This window comes from Chrysochloris asiatica, unplaced genomic scaffold, assembly GCF_000296735.1.
Source record: "Chrysochloris asiatica unplaced genomic scaffold, ChrAsi1.0 scaffold00450, whole genome shotgun sequence".
NCBI classification, from domain to species: domain Eukaryota; kingdom Metazoa; phylum Chordata; class Mammalia; order Afrosoricida; family Chrysochloridae; genus Chrysochloris; species Chrysochloris asiatica.
The window spans coordinates 277,388-302,443 of record NW_006408968.1 but is presented as its reverse complement, the minus strand read 5'-3'; the positions used below and the strand labels follow the sequence as shown (position 1 = coordinate 302,443).

The following is a 25,056-nucleotide window of genomic DNA, read 5'->3' as shown; positions in this document are numbered from 1 at the left end:
GGGTCACCTCTCTTTGGAATGGGCACAAATATGGATCTCTTCCAATCAGTCAGCCAGAGAGTTGTCTTCTAAATTTCTTGGCATAGCTGAGTGAGTGCTTCCTGTGCTGCCTCACTTTCTTGAAAGATTTCAATTTGTATTCCATAAATTCCTGGATCCTTGTTCTTTGCCAATTCCTTCAATGCACCTTGGACTTCCTCCTTCAGTATCATTGGATCTTGATCATATGTTACTCATCTGTCAGTTTGTTGTACTGTAGTGGCTTGTGAATTGCTGTGTTTCTGAAAGCTTTGCCACTGGTATTTTAAATACCAGCAGGGTCACCCATGGTGGACAGGTTTCAGATGAGCTACCAGATGAAGACAGACTAGGAAGAAAGAGTGATGAACTACTTCTGAATAGTTAGTCAATGAAAACAATATGGATAGCAGAGAAACACTGTCAGATATAGTGCCGGAAAATGAGCCCCCCAGGTTGGAAGGCACTCAAAATGCAACTGGGGAAGAGCTGCCTTCTCAAAGTAGAGTTGACCGTGATAACATGAATGGAGTAAAGCCCATGGGACCTTCATTTGCTGATGGGGCACAACTCAAAATGAAGAGAAACAGCTGTAAACATCCATTGAAAATCGAACACGGAAGTATGATGTATAAATCTGGGAAAATTGGAAGTTGTCAAAAGTGAGATGGAATGCATAAACATCAATGTCTTAGGCATTAGTGAGCTGAAATGAACTGGTATTGGGCATTATGAATCGGATGACCACATGGTTTACTATGCTGGAAATGACAAATTGAAGAGGAATGGTGTTGCATTCATTGTCAAAAAAAAAACATATCCAGATCAGTCATGAGGTACAATACTGTCTGTAATAGGGTAATATCCATGTACCTACAGGGAAGCCCAGTGAATATCACTACTATTCAAATTTACGCACCAACCACTAAAGCCAGTGAGGATGAAATAGAAGAATTCTACCAGCTTCTTCAATCTGAAATTGATCAAATATGCAATCAAGATGTATTGATCATTGCTGATGATTGGAATGCAAAAGTTGGGAACAAAGAGGATCAGTAGTTGGAAAATATGGCCTTGGTGATAGAAATGATGCTGGAGAACGCATGATAGAATTCTGCAAAACCAATTATTTGTTCATTTCAAATACCTTCTTAAGACACCATAAGAGACAAATATACACATGGACCTCACCAGATAGAATACATAGAAATGATATTGACTACATTTGCGGAAAGAGACGATGGAAAAGCTCCATATCATCAGTGAAAACAAGGCCAGGGGCAGACTGTGGAACAGACCATCAATTACTCATATGCAAATTCAAACTGAAGCTGATGAAAATGAAAAGAAATCCACGAGAGCCAAATATGACCTTGAATATATCCCACCTGAATTTAGAGATCATCTGAAGAACATTCGATACATTAAACACTAAAGACCAAAGACCAGAAGAGTTGTGGAATGATATCAAGAACATCATACATGAAGAAAACAAAAAGTCATTGAGAAGACAAGAAAGAAGGAAAAGGTCAAAATGGATGTCAGAAGAGACACTGAAACTTGCTCTCCAGTATAGAGATGCAAAAGCAAATGGAAGAAGTGAGGCGGTATAAGAGCTGAACAGAAAACTTCAAAGATCAGCTCAAGAAGATAAAGCCAAATATTACAACAAAATGTCTAAAGATCTGGAATCAGAAAACCAAAAAGGAAGAACACGCTCAGCATTTCTCAAGCTGAGGGAACTGAAGAAAAAATTCAAGCCTTGAGTTTCATTACTGAAAGATTCTCTGGGCAAATTATTGAATGATGTAGAAAGCATCAAGAGAAGATGGAAGGAATACAGTCACCGTACCAAAAGGAAATGGTTAATGTTCAACTGTTTTAAGAGTTAGCATATAGCCCTTGATACCTCTCTAGTCTAGTCAAGGCTAAAGAAGAGAAGGTTGGGGGATGTGGCAAGAACAGGGAATGTTCAAGGGTCTGAGACAGAGGAGGTTGCATGAAGAAACTTACCCTCCTGTGCAAGGTTTGTGTCCAGCACCTTACTCCTTTTCTTTAGTCCGTAAAGAATCCCCATCAGGATGTTTCTTATTGCCCATACCCACTTCCACAGAACCGAGGCCAGAGAAGTGACTCCCTTGCCCTGAGTTGTTGTTGTTGTTGTTGTTAAGTAGTACAATGGATAGGCAGAGTTAGGTTGGAACCCAGACCAGTCAAGGATGAACAAAGTGTAGACCATGGAAACGTATCAGTACTGTAACTTTCTGGACAGTCCCCAGGTACCCACTGGCTCCTCTTCCTGTGCTCTCCTCTCTCTATGTGAAGAGACCAGTGTAGGATAGGGAGGCTGGCAGGAAGGTTGTATCTGTGGTATTTGAAGCAACTAGAATTGAGATCCTTGACTCTCTAGGACAGAGAGGGAAAAGGCATTGAGGAGGTCAGAGAAGGGAGGCTGGGTTCTTGAAGAAGAAAAGAGCCCATGGCTTTCATCACAGAGCACATAGCCAGGGGCTGCAGAGCTGAAGGTGGAGAAGAAGGGTAGGTGGCAGCTTGGAGACAGGTTAGAAAGAATTTTCCATGTGTTGACTGTGGGATGAGTCATGGGTTGGTGAGTAGGCCAAGGACAGAGGTCCTCACCTGAAAACCAAGCCAGGAATCACTATGCTCTCCCCAATTCCTTCTTCTCCCCTGCCACTATCGGTCACAAAGACCTGCTGATTTTGTCTCCTGAATGTGGGCTTTTAAAAATATAACTTAAAAACAGTAAAAAAAAAAATCTTCCTATTTAAGTGCACAGTTCTATGAGTTTTGACAAATAAAGTCACACTGTCACTATCATAATAAAAATATGGAATGCATAGAACCATCACCCAAAAAAAAGCACCTTATAGTCACACACACACACACACACACACACACACACACACACACACACACCCCGCAATCACACAGACACACATTTCACACCTTCAACTAATCATTTGATTTTGCAGTTTCAAGAATGTCTTTTTCCAGGTACTTTTGAAGCTTCCCCGTAGCCTTTTGTGTCTGGCTTTTCATTTAGCATAATTCTTTTTTTTTTCAAATCCATGTTGGCACTGTAGGGTAAGCACTGAACTGTGAACCACAAGGTGGGCGATCTGAGCTCACCAGCTGCTTCACGGAAAAAAGAAGCTGTCTGCTCCCACAAAGATATGTTGTTGTTCCTATGTGCCGTGGAGTTGGTTCTGACTCATAGCGACCCTGTACAGCGTTTCCTAAGCTGTAAATCTTTACGGGAGCAGAAAGCCTCATCTTTCTCCCGTGGAACAGCTGGTAGTTTCGAACTGCTGACCCTGAGGTTCGCAGCCCAATTCGTAACCACTACGCCACAAAGATATACAACCTTGGAAATTCTATACAGGGTCACTATGAGTTGGAATTGACTGGACAGCACTTAACAACATTCATGTTATACACTTGTCAGTAGGTTGTTCCATTTTATTTTATTGTCCAATATATGGATGTAACTTGTATGTATCTATTAGCCAGATAACAGACATACAGTTTGTTTCCAGTTTTTGACTGTTATGAATAAAACTGCTATAAACATTGGGCTCAGTGGTAAAATTCTCACCTTCCATGAGGGACATCCAGGATCATTTCCCAGACAATGCAACTCATGTGTAGCCACCACTCAGTTGAGGCTTGAGTGTTGTTGTGATGTAGAACAGATTTCAGCTAGATTAAGACAGACTAGGGAGGCCTAGTAATCTACTTCCAAGAAATCAGCCAATGTAAATCCTATGAGTCACAGCAGTCCAATCTTTTGTATGTAGGGCATTTGTGCATGGGGTTAACATGAATTAGGTGCTAACGATAAAAACAAACATTGGTATATAATCCCCACCCCCAGATTAATACATAAGAAGGGCATTGCTAGGTCATGTGCTGAACTTTCTAAGAAACTACTAGCAATGTTTTAGAGTTCCAATTGCTCCATACTCATAATCCCAGCTCTTCATATTATCAAAAAAATTTTTTAAGTTTATGTTGTTGTGTGCTGTTGAGACTTTTTGACTCACAATGACCCTGTAAAGGGTTTCCAAGGAGCAGCTGATGGGTTGAAGCCGCTGACCTTGTGATTAGCAGTCCAGTGCTTATCCTACAGCACCACACCAAGACTCCAATGTTATGTTGTTGTTGTTGTTAAAGTGCCATCAAGTCAGTTCTGACTCATAACGACCCTGTATAGGGTTTCCAAGGAGCAGCTGGTGGGTTTGAACTGCTGACTTTGCAGTTAGCAGTCCAGTGCTTATCCTACAGTGCTACACTAGGTGGGCATTATGGTGAATTGAGGTCTCATCTTAAAAGGTATCTGATGCCACTTGTTTCTAGCCAACCGGCCTTAGTAATGCTAGCCCATGTTGCTAGATTCTCTCTATGCAAATAAAGTCAACAACTGAGCTTTATCAAGCTAAACTTTCCCTGGCATTCTGGAACTGCTGCTCCATCTCCACAGTTACCCTTTTCCAAGCACCATCTCCACTTCCCATCCCCACCTCACCCACTGACCAGCCTCTGCCTCGCTTAGAGCTTTGCTTATCCAAATGCATGTCTGGCAGAACCAGATACTCTAGACTCTTCCATCATCGTCTTAGACACTAACCCTGCAGTTAGTTGACCCAAAGGGCCTGAGGGGTGCAAGAGAAGCCTCAAAAGAACCTAAGTGTGAACAGACTCCAGAGAATTTACAGGACAGAGTAGAACAGCCTCATTGGGTTTCCCTGGCTATATCTTTACAGGATCAGATTACCTCGTGGAGGGACTGGTTGGTTCAATCTTTCACCTTCTGATTCACAGCCAAGAGCTTTAACCATCGCACCACCAGCACTACCCCTCCATTTGCGACCTCACCTCCTTGATTCCTTTGAGTCCGAAACGCAGGACTTGGTTCATTTGCCTCCCTGCCACCATATGCATCAGTCCATCCTCTCCTCCCCTTTTTGGCTGTCTCACTGGGATACTTCATTGACCCAGGATCTCTTCTCATCTACCCCCAAGTGTTTTCTGGCCGCACCCTGGCACGCCGCAGGGCCTCTCCTAGCAGTGAGTATCACAGTCCTGAGGCCCCTCACCCCTCCTCCCACATCTCCTGAGGTCATTACACGCCCAGACTCCCCCAGCTTTCCCCAAAACGGGCCGGCTCTGCGTCCACATCTAAGCCAGGCCGCTACGAGCCTGAGCACACAGCCCCGAGGCCAGTTCCTCCGAAGCCCCACAGCAGTGAGGCGCTCACGCCGGGTCTGCCTCTGGCCGGGATCAAAGCCCTTCTGTCCACCCACTCCGCTGCCTCCCAGGTTCGCGTCCGGTCGTCGTATCGCAGCCCTCTTAGCAGGGCTTGGCGATCGGGTTGAGCCGTGACTGCGCCTCCTGCCTAGGGTACACACGGGGCAAGTCCGAGTACAGCAGCCCTTTGGACAGTGTAACTGCACTACCCCTGGAGCGCAGCTCCCCACTGTGCCCCAAACTAAGACCTTTTGCACCCGGCCGAGCACTAGGCTCCGCCTACCGCTCCGCCTGCACCGTCCAGCAGCGGCCCAACCCCCTGACGCGATTGGCCACAAATACCCGGTTCTCCAAGGCTTGATTGGTTAGTCCTCCGGTCAGTCAGGTGGCGGCGGCGGCGGCGGCGGCTGTGGCGGCGGCGGCGGCGGCCGGACCGGAAGGGTCGAAGCGCCCCGGCGCCCCTCACACCCACTGCGGCGGCGGCGGCGGCGGGGCGTATCGGGGCGGGGCTGCCGGACCGATCTCGGACGCCTCGGATCCAGGAGCTGCCAGCGCTTGGCGCAGCCAGTCCGCCCGCCCGCCCTCTCCTCTTGGCGCGGCAGCGGGGAGGCGAGGTGAGACCGGCGGGTGGCTGGCAGGCTAGGCCCAGCGGGGGCTGTTCGGTCTGGGCCCCTCCGGGAAGGGGCGGTGGGAGGGCGCGCGGCCGGGGTGCGCGGGGCCGCGGGGTGGGCCGGGGCCTGCGGAGCGCCGGTGGCCCGGGCCGCCGCCCCTGCCCTCCAGGCTGCCGCAGTCGCCCCCTCCTTCCCTGGCTGTCAGCCGCCCTAGGTGTGGGCCCTCTCCCCAGCCTGGCCGCGCAGACCTGCCCGGCGGGTGAGGAGGTGTACAGGGCGAGGAAGGGGTCGACGGGCGCCACCCCTCACAACTGTGGGGCTGCACACACGAGCCGAGATGCTCAGGAGCTACTAAGGGTCTAGTCACCGCGACCTTGGCCAAGGCACTGACTCTCACCGTTCTTTGATATCCACTTCAGGAAAGGGGGGAATGTTCCCTCTTTTGGATAGGGTGGGTGTATGGCGGTGGATGCGTTTGGACGACAGCATAGAAGCCTAGTGCCTATTTGTGGGAAATGGAACAGGAGACTGCCCCTTGCAGGTGTGAATGTGGCAGGCACCACCCCATCCCTCTCAACCCCCACCTCCTGAACGTCTCCAGTGCCTTGTCTTTGCACACTCAATGCCCCTGGGAATGTCTGAGTGGTCCTGCCCACCTTCACTGCCACTCTTCCCACCCACAGCTCCTGTCCCCACTCACCTTCTTACCTGCCTTGAACATGGCAAGCTGCCTGTATACCTCAGGACCTTTGCAATTTCCTGTGCGTGGAGTTATTGCCTGGATCTTTCCACAGCTGGCTATCTCTGGTCAAGTGTTTTCTATGAGACTTTCTTTGACCACCACCTTTCTTCCTTTAGTCATTCTATCCCCTTATTTTGTTTAATTTTTTTCTAAGAGTATAGTCTAGCTTCACACCGGGATTGGAACTGGTTCATTCCAGTTCAATCCCCTGCTGAGAATTTGCATTTCTACCCCAAATATACTGAATCAGAATCTACATTTGAACATCTGGTGTTTCTTATAGAGCCCCAAAGGATTCTTAGGGTACATTTTGTTAAAATGTGGGTTCTGGTTAAGTGTATTTGAGTTGGAAGTGCAGATTCTCAGCAGGGAGTCGAACCGGAATAAACCAGTTCAAAGCCCTGCTTGAAACTATTCTGTTTGTCTGTTGATATTTTGTTTCTCTCACTAGGATATAAGCTCAAAGAAAACAGGTAGTTGTCTGATTTTCTCATTGATCTATCCCAGGGGGTTAGAAATCCCACAGTAAGTATTTAGCGATAGCAGTTGAATAAATGAATGAATGAATGCCCTAAGGAATGACCCTGCCTGCCTGTTGCTTCTAGTTTATCTGTTCACTTGGTGACTTCTGATTAACTTGTGAAACTTGTAAGCAGATGGAAGCATGTTCTCATTTTGTGAAACATTTGAATGTCCTTGACCTCTTTATTTGGTAACTGTCAGAACAAGCTGTCAATATAAAAGCTTAGTTTTTTTGTGATATTTTAGCTCTGTTTTCCTTCTACTCGTTCAGTCGGCATTTACAGAGTTCTACATTATTTAGGTCAGGTTTTGTGCTAATCCTTGGGGACAAGAAGGAGATGGCAACAGGGTTCCTTCTCCTAGAGAGCTCAGGAGCCCCACAGTGAAAGCAGACATACAGACAGTGTTCATCCCAGTGCAGTGTTTTGAGTGCTGTAGTGAGGAGGCACCAGGTAGTGTCCAGGTTGGGTCTTGAAAGGTACTGAGAAGTTTACCAGGCATGCAGAGGCACCAAAATATGAAGAGGTTGGGGTGGAGGGGGCTTTAGCCCAGTGTGGAGTTGTGAATCAGCCTATAAAACCAGATGTAAGAGAGTATAGAGTTCTGGAGCCTCTTAAGGACCAGAACCCCCTACCCTGTGATTTTTTTAAACGCCAGAATTCCAGAGTTTTGTGTTTACTCCTGATTTTTAATGTTGGCAGTACTTAATTAAAAAACATAAACAAAAATCCAAAAGCAGGTATATAAAAAACTGCTATGAGCCAAGCAAAATATGTGCCTCATTCATCTTGGTGGCAGGCTTTTCAACCTCTATGACAGTCTGTGTAGGAGGGAATTGCTGAGAAGAGCTGGAAAGGTAGCCTGAGGCCAGGTTTCCTCCCAGGCTCTCTCATTTAATTGTTAGGAGCCCCAGGAGTAGCAGTTATAGACAAGGAAACTGAGGCTTACAGAGGTTGAACAGTTTGCTTTAGATCAAGCAGCTGGTAAATGAAATTTGAACCGAAGTCTCTCCTAGATCCAGTGTTCTTTCCTGGGTTCCTGTTGTTGTTATGTGCTATTCAGTCAGTTCCCATGCATAGTGACCCTGTATAGGGTTTCCAAGGAACAGCTGGTGAATTTGAACCCCTGACCTTGTAGTTTAAGCCAACCTTGGGGTCCAGTGCTTTACTCCAGGACTCCTAAGGGCTGAGTATTCTCTTTGACTTTTAAATTGCTCTTCTGCCACGAAGTCCAATTAGGATGATGTTTTCCTCTGTTTATGCCTTTTGGGTTTTCCTTCAAAAGGATCCAGAGGGGCTAAAAATAATTCTATTTTGTCATCGTCTTCTCTGACAGCTTTGATATGCCTGAGAATTTAATTTTTAAGGTGCCTTGACTTTAAATAATTTGCTGACAGATTAAAATGTGTTTATTTGGTCCCTTTAATAAGTGGTGGATTCTTGGTGTGGTACTATAGGATAAGCACTGGAATGCGAGCCACACAAGGTCTGCGGTTCCAACCTACTAGGTGCTTCTCAGAAACACTGTATAGGGTCATTGTAAATTGGAACCAACTGGACAACACTTAACAATAAACAATAAATGTTAGAGGGTACAATTAAATTTCATATTTGTCTCTTTAAAATCATTGCAGTTTTCTGGTTAAAGAAACGTTTTGATGCAATGAATAGTGAGTAAATACATTCCCAAGCCAATTGTTTTCATGATGTTGTTGTTATGTGCTGTGGAATCGCTTCCGACTCATAGCGACCCATAGCGTGGAGTTGGTTCCGACTCATACCTTTACAGGAGCAGAAAGCCTCATCTTTCTTCCGCAGAACAGCTGGTAGTTTCGAACTGCCGACCTTGAGGTTCGCAGCCTGATTTGTAACCACTATGCGTTTCATGATACATATGGTAAAACAGAAAGCACTTTTTTCCTCTTAAGTTATTGGTTTGGCAGTAGGGTAGCTATTTTTGGTCTAAATATGTAGTTATACTTCTACCTGATAGGGAAAGTATCATTGTTACTAATCTTCCTGGTTGTTAAGTGCTGTCAAGTCAGTTCTGACTCATAATTCTGTACAGGGTTTCCGGGGAGCAACTGGTGGGTTTGAACTGCCCACCTTGTGGTTTGAAGTCTGGGGCTGACCTTACAGAGCCACACCAGAAGTCAAATAACTAAATGAATACTTGTCAATTTGTGATTATGTAAATTAGTTTTACTATAAGGATTTTTAATTTTGACTGTTGACTATGGTGACTTTCAAATATACATAAAAATAAACTGAATAGTATCCAGCTTCAACACTTTATAACTCCTGGCCAGTCTTCTTTCACTTCAAATCATATTCATTTTACACCTTCTCTCTCCCCAATATTATTTTCAAGCAGATCCTAACTACTCTTATATTTCAATGATTAATTTTTTATTGGAATACCTTTCATTTCTTTAGGAAGAAAAAGGGAGGATACACGTAACAGTTTTGTAAAAAGTAAAAGTAATCAAAAACTAAAATAATACAGGTGCTCCAGAAAGCTGCATTTTTATTAACACTGACATTTCCCCACAAGAAGAGAACCTCCAAAAAGATAAATCAGTTTAAAATTAATCCCCGACTTGTTTTGCTTTGAATGAATTAGGAGTTGCTTTGTTTGTATTCCTGAATCTTTTCTCTTTGAGAAAAAGCATCAGATGAAATTGACTTCTTGTTAAGTGCTGTTGAATCAGTTCTGACTCACAGCGACACTATAGGGTTTCTGAGGAGCAACTGGTGGATTTGAAGTAATCCTGGTGGTTCAGTAGTTGAAGTACTCAGCTGGTAACCAGAAGGTCGATGATTTGAACCCACCAGCCATTCCTCAGTAGAAAGATGCAGTACTCTGCTTCGATAAAGATTTACAGCTTTGGGAATCCTATGAGGAAGTTATGCTGTGTTCTATAGGGTCTCTATGAGTCAGAATCAACTTGTCAGCAGTTGTTTTTGGTGTTTGTATTCCTGAATCTTTCTCTTTGAAAAAAGCATCAGATGAAATTGACTGTTAAATTTTTAAAATAAAATAGTGACTAACTGAAGCTCATATATCTGCACCCTCATCTACTCGATCAGTGTCACATCATCCCTTAAAGGCACTGCAAACTGCCTGAGAACTGAAGATTCCAAGGAAGAAAACAATTGTAAGTGAGTGAGTAGACACCAAGTAAAGCCCTTTCCCTATGATTGCTGATTTTCTGTGTAGTCCACCACTGCATGGATACCATGATATCCACCTTTTTGATTCCCAAGTTTTATTCAAAGATTTATACAAAATATTCCAAATAAATGAGTTTTAAATTAATCCTCATCTTCCTCTTTTGGGTCATGGTTGACTTGGAATTAGTATCATTCATAACTTTCTTTGCTGTTAGCAAGTATACACAACCAATCTACATAAATGATTTCTTCAAGTATTTTTTGTGAAATATTTCAAATATATTTTGGAAAAAGGTATTTCGGAGATTACAGTAAATTTGCTTTCTGCTTTTAGTGGTTACAACCCTCCCACTGAGATTACCAGCAGCTTCCCCATTAACCTTGATTCTGTCTTGAAGAAACTGTTAAAAATTGGCAGCATCCAAGACTTGATCTTCTTCAGTGGGGGTTGGAGAGGGGTGGTGCAATCAAGGGTGAATTTCAGAACCTGCTTCCTTTTTGTTTAACTTTTGCTCTTCTTGGCTACAAGCTTTGTTACAGGTGACATGGTGGCAGCGAGGAGTACTGGTGTGGCGCTATAGGATAAGCACTGGACTGCCAATCACAAGGTTCAAACTCACTAGCCAGTCCTTGGAAACTCTATACAGGATCTCTCTGCATTGGAACCAGCTCAATAGCGCTTAACAACAACATGGTGGCAGTGAAAGCCATTCTGGAATTTTAAAACATGTCTTTGAAACTAAGGATTCTTTTTAAGTTGAAAAAGGAAGAATTCTTTAAAATATCATCAGATAGCCTATCTGTATTAAAATTTTCAATTGCTCTATGAAATCTGTAGTTTTTTTAAAAACCAGTTTATGTGAATCAGTTTCCAGCTAAGGTCCATATGTTATGATTGGCTGATGCATCTTGTAAGTTTCCTTTAATTGTGGATTCTCTTTCCATTTCTTTTTTGTTTTCCTTGTTAAAGATGAGCCGTGGTGGTATAGTGGTTAAAGTGCTCTGCTGCCAGCCAAAATGTGGGTGGTTCAAACCCATCAGCTGTTCTGTGCAAGAAAATATGGCAGTCCGTGTCCATAAAGATTTACAACCTTGGAAACCCTATGGGCAATTCGACTCTATCCTATAGAGTTGTTAGGAGTCATAATGAAACAGCATGGATTTTGAATTTTTGGGGGATGGTTTAAAAAATATCTGTGCTGAAATATATTTAACAAAATGTTTCAACAATTTTTACATGTGTAATTCAGTGACAATAATCATCCTGTACAGCCATCACCACTATTTCCATTTTTTTTTTTTAATCACTTTACCAGAAAGTCAGTTCCCGTTAAGCAATAACTCCCCATTTCCCTTTTCCACCCACCCCTGGTTACCACTAGTAAGCTTTAGTCTGTGTGCAATTGCCTATTCTAGGTATTTCACACAAGTCATTGTTGTTAAGTGGTGGCGAGTTGGTTCTGACATAAAATAATTTGTCCTTTTATCATCTTACTCCTATCATTTCACTTAGCATAATTTTTTTCAAAGTTTATCCTTTGTTGTAGCATGTATCAGAAACCCATAATGCAAGGTCAATTTTGAACTGCAAGATCAGGAGTTCAAACCCACCAGTTGCTCCTTAGAAACCCTATACAGGGTCACTATGGGTCACAACTGACTCAATGACACTTAACAACAGTAACATTCCATTGTGACTCCTGATGTGGTGTTGCAGTATCAGCACTAGACTTAGAAACTCAAAGTTGGCTGTTCAAATCCACCAGCTGCTCCTCAGAAACCCTATACAGGGTCAATATGAGTTGGGACTAACTTGATGGCACTTAATAACAACAATATTCTGTTATATGAATATACTGGGAAGATGGTAGCTCTATACTATAAGTACTAGACTGCAAACCACAAGGCCTGAGACTTTCTGCTCCCTTGAAGATTTAAAACCTTTTCAACCCTGTACAGGGTTGCTATGAATCAGAACCAACTCGATGGTACTTAACAACAACAACAACCACATATGAACATACTATATTTATCCGTTCATCTAAGCAGCTCTGGTAGCTTAGTGGATTATGAGTTGGGTTGCCGCAAGGTCAACAATTCAAATTTGCTAACTGCTCTGTGCGAGAAAGATCAGACTTTCTGCTCTCATGAAGATATACAGCCTAGGAAACACTATGGAGAGTCACTATAAGTCAGAACCGACTCCACCACCATTTATTCATCTGTTGATAGACACTTGAGTTGTTTTCACCTTGTGGCTCCTATGAATAATGTTATATGTAATATACTTGGATGTATAAGTATCTGTTTGAGTTCCTGTTTTCTCATCTTTTGGATATATACCTAGGAGTAGAATTGCTGGGTTATAATGGTTGGAGTCCTAGTGTGATGCTGTAACGTAAGCACTGGACTGCTAACCACACATTAATGTTTCAAACCCATCAGCTTCTCTTCAGAAACCCTATATAGGGTTACTATGAGTCAGAACCTACTTGATGGCACTTAGCAAAGAAAATGACATGGCATTTCTATGCCTTGTAGTTTATTTATTGAGGAAATTGGGCTGTCTTATAACATTTGCACATCCTGGTTTGGCACTGTGGGTTAATGCGCCAGACTGCAAAGCTGTTTGAACTGCAAAGTTGGTGGTTCAAGCTTAGCTGCTCCGCGGAAACCCTAGGCAGGGTCGCTATAGGTCGGAGTCGACTCAACAGCATTTCACAATAACAATAGCATTCCCACACTTTTGCTTTTGTCATTTCTGCAGTATAATTTGATGTTTTCTGTGTGTTTCTGAAAGTCAGTAGTTGGATCTGGACGAGGCTTAATCAGATACAATAATTTGTCCTTTTATCATCTTACTCAGTCTTGGGGAGACGCTTTCATTGGTGCTAGCATTCTCTGCTGTATGTTGTTGTTGTTAGGTGTCAGTGAATCAGTACCGACTCATAGTGACCCTATCTATACACAACAGAACGAAACATTGCCTGATCCTGGGCCAACTTCACAATTGTTGCCACACTTGAGCCCATTGATGCCGCCACTTTGCCAATCCAGCTAACTGGGGATCTTCCTCTCATTCTCTGACCCTCCACCTTACCGAACACGATATCCTTCTCCAGTGACTGGTCCCTCCACGATATCCTTCTCCAGTGACTGGTCCCTCCTAATAATATATCCGAAGTATGAGAGACAAAGTTTGGTCATCTTGGCCTCCAAGGAGCACTCTGGCTGCACTTCTTCCAACACAGATATGTTGTTCTTTGCCAGCTAATTTTACCTTTGTATTCTGTGGAGTCCTGGTGTGGTGCTATGAGTTAATGCGCTGGACTGCAAAGTTGGTTTGAACCAAGGTCAGCAGTTCAGGCTCACCAGAGGCTTCTTGGAAACCCCATACAGTCGCTATGAGTCGGAGCCGACTCAGTGGCACTTAACAACAACAACAACACTATGGTTAGGGGTTGGGCTGCTAACCAACAGTTTGGCAGTTCAAACCTACCAGCTACTTTTTGGGAGAAAAATGAGGCCATCTGCTTCTATAAAGATTGACAGTCTTGGAAACTCTGAGTCAGAATCGACTCAGTGGCAGTGGGTTTGGTTTAGTTTATTTTGTGCAAACTTTTAAGATATTTCAGGAATAATAAAAATAGGTTCTAAGACTATATAAATTACAAATTAGATTGTTTACATTTTTTTTTTCCTTTAGCTCTATTTGTGTTAAAGAGGTTCTTGGCTGTTAGGAAGTTGTAATTTGAAGTATTTCTGTAACTAAATTATTTTTCTGTTAGTAGCATGAACCAGTATAAAACAACTTTTAGTGGTATGCCAAAAATTTGTTTTTCCATAGGCTAGGGTAGAGAAACATGGGGATTTGCTTAAAAGTAGTTTTATAAAAAAATTTACAACTACTTGTTTTATTATTGTAAAATGTAAAAGTCACAGTCATTGTAAGAAAGAGACACGTTGGCAAGAGTTCCCAGTGCAAAGCTGCAGTACCTCAGAAAGGGCACCTCACCCTCCCTTTGTAGACCAGGAAGCTCTCTGAGCCATAGAGTTTCAAGCATTTATTGGCCAATCCTTTATGATAGAACACATCATGCCTCCTGAGGTTAGTTGATATTGACCTCCCAGGCTGAAACAGTGGCTGAAGCAGTGGGCTCAAATGTAACAACGAATTGTGAGGATGGCATAGGGCCAGGAAGTGTTTAGTTCTGTTGTGCATAGGGTCGCTATGAGTCAGAACTAAATGGACAGTACCTGACAGCAAGAAGGTAAGTCTTTTCTGGTCTGGCCAATAGAAATCTCCAGGTAAGGACTGGAAGCCCTGTCTGAAGGTATCCTAGTTACACCAAGAGTGATTTCACATAAACTAAAGATAAAGGCCACCTTTCTTTGGGTCAAGCCAAGTCCTTTACCTTACAATAGAAATGTGCTACACATCAAAGAGTGCTCCTAGTCAACAATTTCTATACATGCTCTTCAGTAACATTGGTTATATTCTTCACCTTGTCAACATTCTCCTTTTTTGTTAAGTTCTGTTGAGTCCTTTCTGACTCATAACAACCGTACATAGGGTTTCTGAGGCTTCAAATCTTTGCGGGAGCAGAAAGTTTCATAATTCTCCCTCAGAGCAGCTGATAGGCTCAAACTGCTGGCCTTGTGGTTCGCAGTCCCATGCTTAGCGTATGGAGCCACCATGCTCCCCAACATTCTCCTTGTTGCTGCTGCTCTAATTGTTGTACTCCCAGTCATTTGGACTCGCTGCCCCCTAAAATTTTCAAGTTTTTTTTCAAGTATGTTTTTAGATGTACTGTTGTCCCTTTGGTCTCATATAGATGTTTGTTTTTTTTTAAAGCACACATTTAAGGATGGCATTCCATGGAGCAATGTCTTTTATTATGTATGGGTTTTTGTTTGCTTTTTAATTTCCTTAATCTCTCCATATATAGGGGGGAAAAAAAAGTACCGTTTTAACATATTTGAACTTGCCAACCTGATCATTGCCTAGATAAGGGACAAGTATCCCCAAAGTATGCTTTGCCCAGGAGGCCAGGTCATCTGCTGACCTCCAATAACATGAAGATGAACATGGTAGACAGACTGTTCTCCATCAGAACCTTCATTCATCACCATTCGATAACCCTTTTTCAGGCCCACATCAGCCGCACATTTCTTGACAACCATCATTAAATGCCTGAGAAGATTTTCATCATCACCTTTTGCTACAGAAATCTAGGAAATATGCTTCTTAGGTATCATCAGAAAATGTGTTTATGCTTGAGGGGAAATATCATAGAAAACAAGACACCAGCCATCCTTGAAATGAATTGGCTGGGATTTACCTGCAGATGATCTTCCCAAAATTTATTGTCATCAGGCCAGGCAGCCTGAGCCTTGACGATCTCATCTACCATCTCGGTCTCTCTCTGGTGCCAGGGTTCTGAGAGAAGCTCAAGAGCTGGAAAGGGATAATGTGGGGTGTGGGGGGAAGGGGGAAGCCAAAGGGAAAGGTCATTCATTGTTTTTTTAGCTCAATTATTTGTTTATAAATGACTTCAGAGATTAGTATGGCCTAAAGGCTTAAAGAGTATTCTAGAGCAATAGTCAGAGGTTTCTCCAGCCTCCATGGGTCCAATAAGTCTGTAGTCTTTGGGAATTTGAAGTTCTGTTTCATGTTTTTTTTCCCTTTCTATCAGGATCTGTCTGTTGTATTCCTGATTAAAACATTTGGTAATGGTATCTCAGCACCATCCAATTTTTTTGGTCCTTCAGGAAGCAGTGGTCCTCCAGGAAGCATGGAGGCTGAGTCCTGGTGTGGCGCTGTAGGATAAGCACTGAACTACTAACCACAAGGTCAGTGGTTCAAACCCACCAACCGCTCCTCAAAAACTATATACTGGGTCACTATGAGTCAGAATTAATTCGACAGCACTTAACAACAATTACTCTTATCGTGTAGTTGCTTCTCTGTTCCTTGAGTTTCTGTCTTCCTCTGTTGCTCCAGGTGAATAGAAACCCACTGTTATATCTTTCAAAGTTCATAAGCTTTAAAAAGCATATTTTAAAAAAATCCTTCCTCCACCGTGACATTGCTTTTAAATAACTTCTCCTAGTAAAAGCGTATGTTTCTACAAAACTGTGAGTGATTTGATACACTTTTTCAGATAGTTTAAATATTATTTATCTAAAGGGATGCCATTCCTTGTTTGGTTTTTGCATAACTAGTTGTGGGGGTGCAACCTTGGTAATAGATTGATCCAGTTCAAACACATAAGCACTAACCCATGACAATAATCAAAATTGGCTTCACCAACTCTTACTTGTATTGAAGAATGTATTGGCTATATTGTAAAGCAGGTGTCTTAAAGAATATTTTAGAATTATCTTCAGGTTTTCTCAAACATCATCTGCCTGCATCTTAGAGTGAAAAGAAAATTCTACGAATAATTGTCTTCTATTTGTCTTTCACTGAGGTGCTTATATAGTGTCTTAGGCTGGGTTCTCTAGAGAAGCAAAACAGTGAAGCTTATATATGTATATATTAAGAGAGGTGTGGACTCCTAATGTGGCACTGGAGGATAAGCACTGGACTGCAAACCACAAGGTCTACAGTTCAAACCCACTAGCTTGTCCTTGGAAATCCTATACAAGGTGGTTATGAGTCAGAATCAAGTCAACAGCCCTTAACAACAACAAAAAAGAGTGTTTTCTATCAAGGCTCACTCAGTTGTAGAGGTGGACAACCCCAGATCTGTGGGTCAGTTGTTACACTGCAGAATGGATGAATGAATCAAGATTGGCAGATCAGACGACAGGTAGGCAGGTCTGGCAGATAAGAAGGCAGGCTGCTGATGGCACTAGGATCAGTGGTAATGGAGCAGACCACTGGCTCAAGTCCAAAAAACTGGAGGTCAGAGAATGAGTCAGATGCAAGATCCAGACCTAAGAGAGAGCAAGCAAGCCTTGCTTGAGTGTCCAGTATATTGGATGTAGGCCACACCCCTGAGGAAGTGTCTTTTCAATTGATTGACTGCTCATTGCAGAACTCATCATTGATTTGATTACATTGTATTAGATGTCATCATAGGGAGAGGGGTATAACTGCCAAACTACCAAAAATCCTAGTTCAGTCAAGTTGACACAAAATGTTTAACTGTCACACACGTAATAGTCAAATAATCTGCTTTTGCACTCACTAGATTTTAGTTCATACCTTCAGAAAACGGTTTTGTTTGGGGACCAATTTAAGTAAAATGGGTGTGATGATAATCAAATCTGTCCTCATCGCAGTCACCATTGGGCACTTAACGTGTGCTGAGCACAGTACTTTCTTGAAATTAATTCTGTGCTCATTCTTGCTTAACAAGTGAGTGTAAGTCATTTACCCACTGTCACCCAGCTGAGTGACAGACTTGAGATTCTGACTCCATAATCCTGACCCTAATCGCTACACCACACTGCTCTCCTGCATTTATTCTCTCTTTCCTTTAACAAGTGTTCACTAGACACCCACTGTGTAATTACTTGGGTATTGAGAAAGAAATGAGACACATTTTCTGCCCAGAGGGAGCATACAAAGTAGAAGTGGAAACAGACTTGCAACGCAGTATAAAATAAAAGTAGGTCCTGGTAGCAAAAAAAAAAAAGGTGGGTTTGTGGGGCATGCCTAGCACAATTTGAAGGGAAAGACGATAGAGGAAAACTTCCCAGAGGAGGTTGCAGTGTGACCAGGAGAACAAAAAGAAAAGGAATCCATTTAGGCAGAGGAGACCATTCAGGCAGAGGCTTGAAGGTGATCAGTGGCTAGTGTTTGATATGGACAACGACCAGGGTGTGCAGAGTCTGTGACACTGTGTTAAGGGTTTGAATTTTATTCTAAAGGCAGTTCGTCACTGTTGAAGGAATTCAAACAAGACCCTGCTATAATTGCTGCATAGTCTCAACAATTCTCTTTTTCTTTTAACTTTTTAATTCAAAATAATAAGAGATTCACAAGAAGTAGCAAAAATAGTACAGAGGGATCCTGTGTAACCTTCACCCAGTTTCTCCCAGTGGTTGTATTTTTATATAATTGTAGTACAATATCAAAACCAGCAAATTAGCATGGGTACAATGCCATTTTATTACCGATGGAAGGGAAATCCCGTAACCACAGAACTATGCAATCACCGCAAAGATCTTCCTCATGCTACTCTTTATATTCATATACATGCCCCACTCCGTGTTTCTAATCTTTGGCAGCCATTAATCTCTTCTGCATCTCTATAATTTTATCATTTCAAGAATATTGTACAAGTTGAATCATATAATATGTGACCTTTGGGATTGGATTCTTTCACTTGGGCTAATGCCCTGGTAGCATAGTGGGTTACATATTGAGTTGCTAACTGCAAGGTCAGTAGATTGAATCTACCAGTCTCTCCACAGCAGAAAGATGAAGTTTTCTGCTCCCATAAACATTTACAGCCTCAGAAACCCTATACACGGTCACTATGAGTCAGGACCAACTCAGTGGCATGCAACAGCAGCAGCAACATCAGTGCCCTTAAGATCCATCCCAGTTGTATGTACCAATAATCCATTCCCTTTTATTGCTAAGTAGTTATGAATCGGGCTGCGAACCTTAAGGTCAGCAGTTCGAAACTACCAGCTGTTCCATGGGAGAAAGATAAGGCATTCTGCTCCCATAAAGATTTATAGCCTCGAAAACCATGTACATGGAGGGTCGCTATGAGTCAGAACCAACTCCATGGTACATAACCACCACCACCAGTATTCCATGGTAAGGATATAACAGTTTGTTTAAACATTTATCTGTTAAAGGACATTGGATTGTTTCCATTTGGGGCTATTTTAAATAATTCTGCTCTGAATATTCGTGTATAGATTTTTTGTGGACAGATCCAGATCTTTTTAATAAAATCTATTTTTTGTTGTTTTTGAAAATATACAATGTAAAACATATCCAACAATTTCTACATATACAATTCAGTGATATTGATTATATCAAGTTGTGCAATCATTTTTACTCCTTTTCCAAATTATTTCTCCACAAATAACATGAACTCACAGACGCCTGCTTCCTGTCTACCTTTTTTTCCCTTTTTTGTGTGTGAGGTTTACATGGGAGAACATCAGTTTTACATTCATCCTATCATATTTCATTTCATTGCAATGATTACAGTCCCCTCCATGCATCATCAGATAACCAAAGGGTACACCCCACAGCTCCACCCCCCTCAGCCATCAGCACACAGCCCCTCTCCCTCCCTGAGTCCAGTGTCCCCAGGCACTCCATCTGTCCAAGTCTCTGTCGCCATCCCTAGCGTCACTGTCTCTCTGGATAGGGTCCCGCTCTCCGTTCTTCTCACTTGATGGTCCCAGGGACCTCTGCTCTTGGGCTGCATACTCCTTTTGTCAAAAAGCATCTACCTGTATTTCCTACCCTCACAGTCAGTCCTGATGGCACATATTCACTGTTGTACCACAAGAGTCTTATCCCCCTTTCCTTTCGCCACCACGGTCCCAACAGATTGGAAACCATTCAGTTGAGATTCTACCTTCCCCCACCCTATCTGGAACTAGGCTCCCTCTTGAAAGTTTGTAAACCAGTCACTTCTTACCTTTATATTATTGTTGTTAAGTGCCGTTGAGTTAAATCCAACCCATAGCGGCCCTGTATAGGGTTTCCGAGGAGCAGCTGGTAAGCTAAACCGCCGACCTTGCAGTTCAAACAGTTTTGCAGTCTGATGCATTAGCTCACAGCGCCACACCAGGACTTTATAGGCCACCCCATTTTGGGTAGCCAATGTCTTAAGTTGCCCATCCCTGTCAACCCTTAGTACTGAGGGTGTGGGAGTGATCCTCACTGTAAATTGTTCCCTTTTTTGAGCTACTACATCCATGGCTGGTGGCTGTGTGCCTTGGAGTCAGTTCTGACTCATAGCGACCCTATACAGGGTTTCCGAGGCTGTAAATCTTTACGGGAGCAGAAACGCCTCATCTTTCTCCCACAGAACAGCTGGTAGTTTCAAACTGCTGCATCTGTAAGTATAGGTAAAGTTCATCAAAGTGTAGTGGGTTACTCTTTTTTTCCCTCTTCTTTCTTCTTTTAGTTGAGTTCTGATCATCCAGACATTGAAGCCAGGTCAAATGGGTACTATCGCAAGTATGGTTGTTCTTGTGCATCTCCCCTCACTTTATATCAGCTACATGTATCACTCTCCGCTCTAGTCCTCTGTGGCCATGTCACTGCCTCTGGGCCCAGGAGTCCCCTGGTCTTGCCATACTGCTGGCCAACCAGGTCAAGGTGGAGACATTTTAAAAAGTAAAGTAGTATTTCATACTCAAGCTTGAAGAGGTAGAAAGTTCCTCCTGCCCAATATTTATGTAGAGTTGTTAAGTGCCATCGAGTTGGTTCTGACTCATAGTAACCTAATATATGGTTTCCCACGAGTGGCTGGTAGGTTTGAACTGCCAGTCTTGTGATTAGCAGTCCATGGTTATCCTCCAGTGTCATACCAGGAATCCAGAGAATGGGTAGATACTATACTGGTATCCTGTAAGTGATTCATTCTGCAAGAGTTTTGGTGTGACACTGGAGGATAAGCATTGGACCACAAGGTTGGCAGATCAAACCCATCAGCTGCTCCTTGGAAACCCTATATAGGGTTGCTATGAGTTGGAACCGACTCAACAGCACTTAACAACAACATCAACAGAGAAAGAGATATTGTATATGAAAGCATGCAACTTAGCAAGCATTCCCAGAAGCAGTGTGGCAAGGATGAGGAACCAGCTGCCTTCAGCAAAGGCTATGCCAGTGCCTGCCCTAAGGAGTTCCCTCCCCAGTTCTTGGGCTGGAAAAGCACAAGGAGCAGAATATGTCCCATGTGAGCTGCTTCAAGCGAATCACTTGGCGGGCACTGAACATTGCCTTGTCCACTGACAGTTATTGGTCAGTGCTGTGTGAGAGTACAGTGTGACACAAATTGCTGGGGAGACAAAGCCAAGTAGGACAGGCCCTTCCTGTTTCTGAGGAGCTCCTGAGGGGCAGGGAGGCCAGCCTGTGAAAAGATAAAGAATAGTGCAAGAAGCCTGAGGGGTGCTGCAATAGAGCACAAGCAGTGAAAAGCAAAGCCCCATGTTGAACTATTGATGAGTGAAATAGCAGTACCCTGTGGGAGCCAAGGGTGAGGAACCAGTAACCACTGCTTTAGGAAGCAGAGGCAGTGAGTACAGGCCAGTTTGTTGGAAATCTGGTCAGTTACATGAAGAGTACTTTTACCTCCCTGCTTGTAAAACCATTTTCTGAGCCAAGCTGATGTTGTATTTTGCTGAAATAAAATCTCAACAGAGTTGATTCACTAATAGCTAAATTACATTAATTCTCAGGTTGCCTTGAGGGTCTTTCTCTTGCTGTCAGGAAGCCCAGGCTTGACAGAGAAGGTGACTTTGACAGGTTCTCTCTTTTGTTAATTAGTATCCTCATGAATTTTAGATTTCATCACATGTAACATCACATGGATTTTTTTTTTTTTTTTTTTTACTGCCTAATAAAGGCCTACCCACTGCTATCAAGTCAATTCTGACTTACATAATCCTGTATAGCAGTGGTGGGGAACTTTTTTTCTGCCAAGAGCCATTTGGATATTTATAACTTCATTTGTGGGTCATAAAAAATTATCAACTTGAAAATTAGCTTGTTATATTTGGTCAAATATTTAATTAACTCACCCCTAGGAGTCCTGGTATGGCACTGCAGGCTAATGTGCTGGACTGCAAGGTCAGAACTGCAGGTCGGTCGTTCAAGCTCATCAGTCGCTCCTTGGAAACCTCCTACAGGGTTGCTAAGGGTCGGAAATGACTTGATGACACTTAACAACAACAATGTAATATTAAAATACTTGTTGTTAGTGCTTTAGAGTCAGTTCTGATTCATATCGGCTCTATAGGGTTTCTATGGAGCAGTGCAGTTCAAACAGACTTTGCTGTTGAGTGCATTATCCTACAGCGACACACCAGGACCCTGTTATCATACCAGTCAGGGTATAAAGGAGTCCTGGTGGTGCTATGGAGTAGGCATGCAGCTGCTAACTGCAAGGTCAGTGGTTCAAACCCAAAGTTGCTCTGCTCCCATAAAGATTTACCGATGAGGCTGTCTGCTCCCGTAAAGATTTACAGTCTCAGAAACCCTATGTAAGGTTGCTATGAGTGGAGTCCTGGTGTGATGTTTATTGTCCTAATAAGCACTTAACTGCTAACCAGAAAGTTCAAACCCACCAGTTGCTCCTTGGAAAACCCTATACAGAGTCGGTATGAGTCAGAACAGACCCAATGCCACTTAATAACAATGAGTAGGAATAGACTTGATGGCTGTGGCTTTTAGTTTTGGTTTAGTCCTAGTATAGGTTGTAAGGAGCTGTAGCAAAAAGTGTATAGGAACTGCTCAAGGAGGTTGAGATTTATTTGTCTGTGTCAATCCCAGTGGGGGTAGGTTTTGAAGGGCAGGAGCTTCTATGACACAGGATCATTCCGAATTCAGCCAGTAGGCAGCTCTGTAGCTTTTGTTTCGGGGTCTAAGCTGATTCCCCCACTCAGAAGCGAAGGAGAAAGATAGGTTGGGAGGCAAACAACTTTCTGTGAACAAGTGATCTAGAGGTAGCATGCCTCACTTCTGCTTATATCTCTTTGCCCACACCTGGCTGCCAGCTGCAGACTCTAGTTGGAGAGTTATTTGTCCAACTAAATTGAGGAAGCTTCTGTTATGAGAGGGCTTTAAAAAGTTTGTGGAAAAAATGGAATTGAAAGATAATGTAATTTTCACAAAGTTTTTGAAGGCCCTTTGTACTAAAAGAAGAAGGGGAAATGAATCCTGGAGTCTGAGCAGCCTATGCCACACTCATATTGCTTGTCCCTTAGGCATTGCAGCCTTCACCTGACCAAAGTTGAATTCATGAGCTCTCTGTAGATATCTCCTGCTTGCTTCCATCTGCTTCACCCTTATCCCTCCCTGTCTCCACCAAGTCAGCAAGTCCCATATGTTCCTCCAAGCCATGCATTTCCTTCTCTTCACCAGCTGCTGCTACCTCTGTGCAGACACTGTCATTTTTTGCGTGATCTCTCTTTCTTCTTGTTTTGATTTCCTGAATAATCTCTCTGCACATCAAATCTGATCATGTGCCTCTCCTGTTCTGGTGGCTCCACAGCCCTCAGGTCCAAGCCCAGATGCCTTTGAGTGACTTACAGGGCCTGTGGTGATCTAGCCTCATTTTCTGTCTTCAGCTTTACACTCCTCCACCTCAGCCAAACAACAAAACACACCAAAACCCCCCATTGCCTTATAGTCAGTTCTGATTCATAGCGATCCTACTACCCAGCAAAACTGAATCTCAAATGACTTGTCATGCTCAGAATGCCCCTCTGCCACTATACGTGCTGTTCTCTTCCTTGTATCCTCTGGACTCCCCTTCTGATGTGTCCGGATGTAAGCTCCCTGAGGATAGACACTTTGTTCTAGCATAGGCCTGGTCAGCAGAGAGTTCTCAGTACATGTTGTATCAGTCACCAGAGATCTTGGTGCAAAGCCTCTGCTGCTCCTGATAGTGTGGGACATAGTGGCTACCTGCCTACCTTTCACCAAGTCTTGTCTCTAACTTTTGGGTGCCCTACTGGCAGAACTGTGTTGTCCACCGTCTCTGCACGTAGTCTGAGCTCTGTGTCCCTACTGTGTGATTCTCTGTATCTGTATACAGTCATTTGGGGCTCTCCATCCACTGAATGGTTTAAAATTGAGAAAGGTGTGCGACAGGATTGTATTCTTTCACCATACTTATTCTACCTGTATGCTGAGAAAATAATCTGAGAAGCTGGGTTATATGAAGAAAAACGTGGCATCAGGATTGAAGGAAGACTCATTAATAACCTGCGATATGCTGATGATACAACCTTGCTGGCTGAAAGTGAAGAGGACTTAAAATATTTACTGATGAAGATCAAAGAGCACAGCCTTTGGTATGGATTACATCTCAATGTAAAGAAACAAAAATCCTCACCACTGAACCAATAAACAACATTCTTATCAATGGAGAAAAGATTGAAGTTGTCAGTGACTTCATTCTTCTTGGATCAACTATCAACACTGAAGCAGCAGTCAAGAAATCAAACAACGCATTGCATTAGGCAAATCTGCACAGAACCTTTTTAAAGTGTTAAAGAGCAAAGATGTCAGCTTGAGGACTAAGTTGCGCCTGACCCAAGCCATGGTATTTTCAGTAACCTCATATGCATGCGAAAGCTGGACAATGAATAAGGAAGACTGTAGAACAATGATGCTTTTGAGTTATGGGGTTGGAGGAGAATATTGAAAGTGCCATAGGCTGCCAAAAGAACCAATAGATCCATTTTGGAAGAAGTGCAGCCAGAGTGCTCCTTGGAGGCCAGGATGGCCAAACTTTGTCTCTCATACTTCTGACATATTGTCAGGAGGGACCAGTCACTGGAGAAGGATATCATGTTTGATAAGGTGGTGGGTCAGAGAAAAAGATGAAGACCCCCAATGAGATGGATTGGCCAGGTGGCAGCATCGATGGACTCAAGCGTGGCAACAGTAGTGAGGTTGCCCAGGATCGGGCGGTGTTCGGTCTGCTGTGCATAGGGTCACTATGAGTCGGTTCCGACTCAATGGCACCTAACTAAAACAACAACCCCTAGTGAGTGGTTG

The 25,056-nt window shown here is 43.1% G+C and overlaps 1 protein-coding gene and 2 pseudogenes across 2 annotated transcripts in view; 1 reads left to right on the top strand and 2 right to left on the bottom strand.

Annotated features, from left to right (window-relative positions):
• The first annotated feature begins 5,683 nt into the window (after positions 1-5,683).
• MAPK9 (mitogen-activated protein kinase 9) overlaps positions 5,684-25,056 on the top strand; it is a 94,052-nt gene continuing 74,679 nt past the window's right edge. For both annotated transcript variants that reach the window (XM_006877252.1, XM_006877253.1), the window contains exon 1: positions 5,684-5,900. The gene's annotated coding sequence lies outside the window, so the exon portion shown is untranslated. The remainder of the gene's footprint in view (positions 5,901-25,056) is intronic.
• Positions 10,476-10,881, bottom strand: LOC102836065 (annotated as a pseudogene).
• Positions 15,339-15,748, bottom strand: LOC102839937 (annotated as a pseudogene).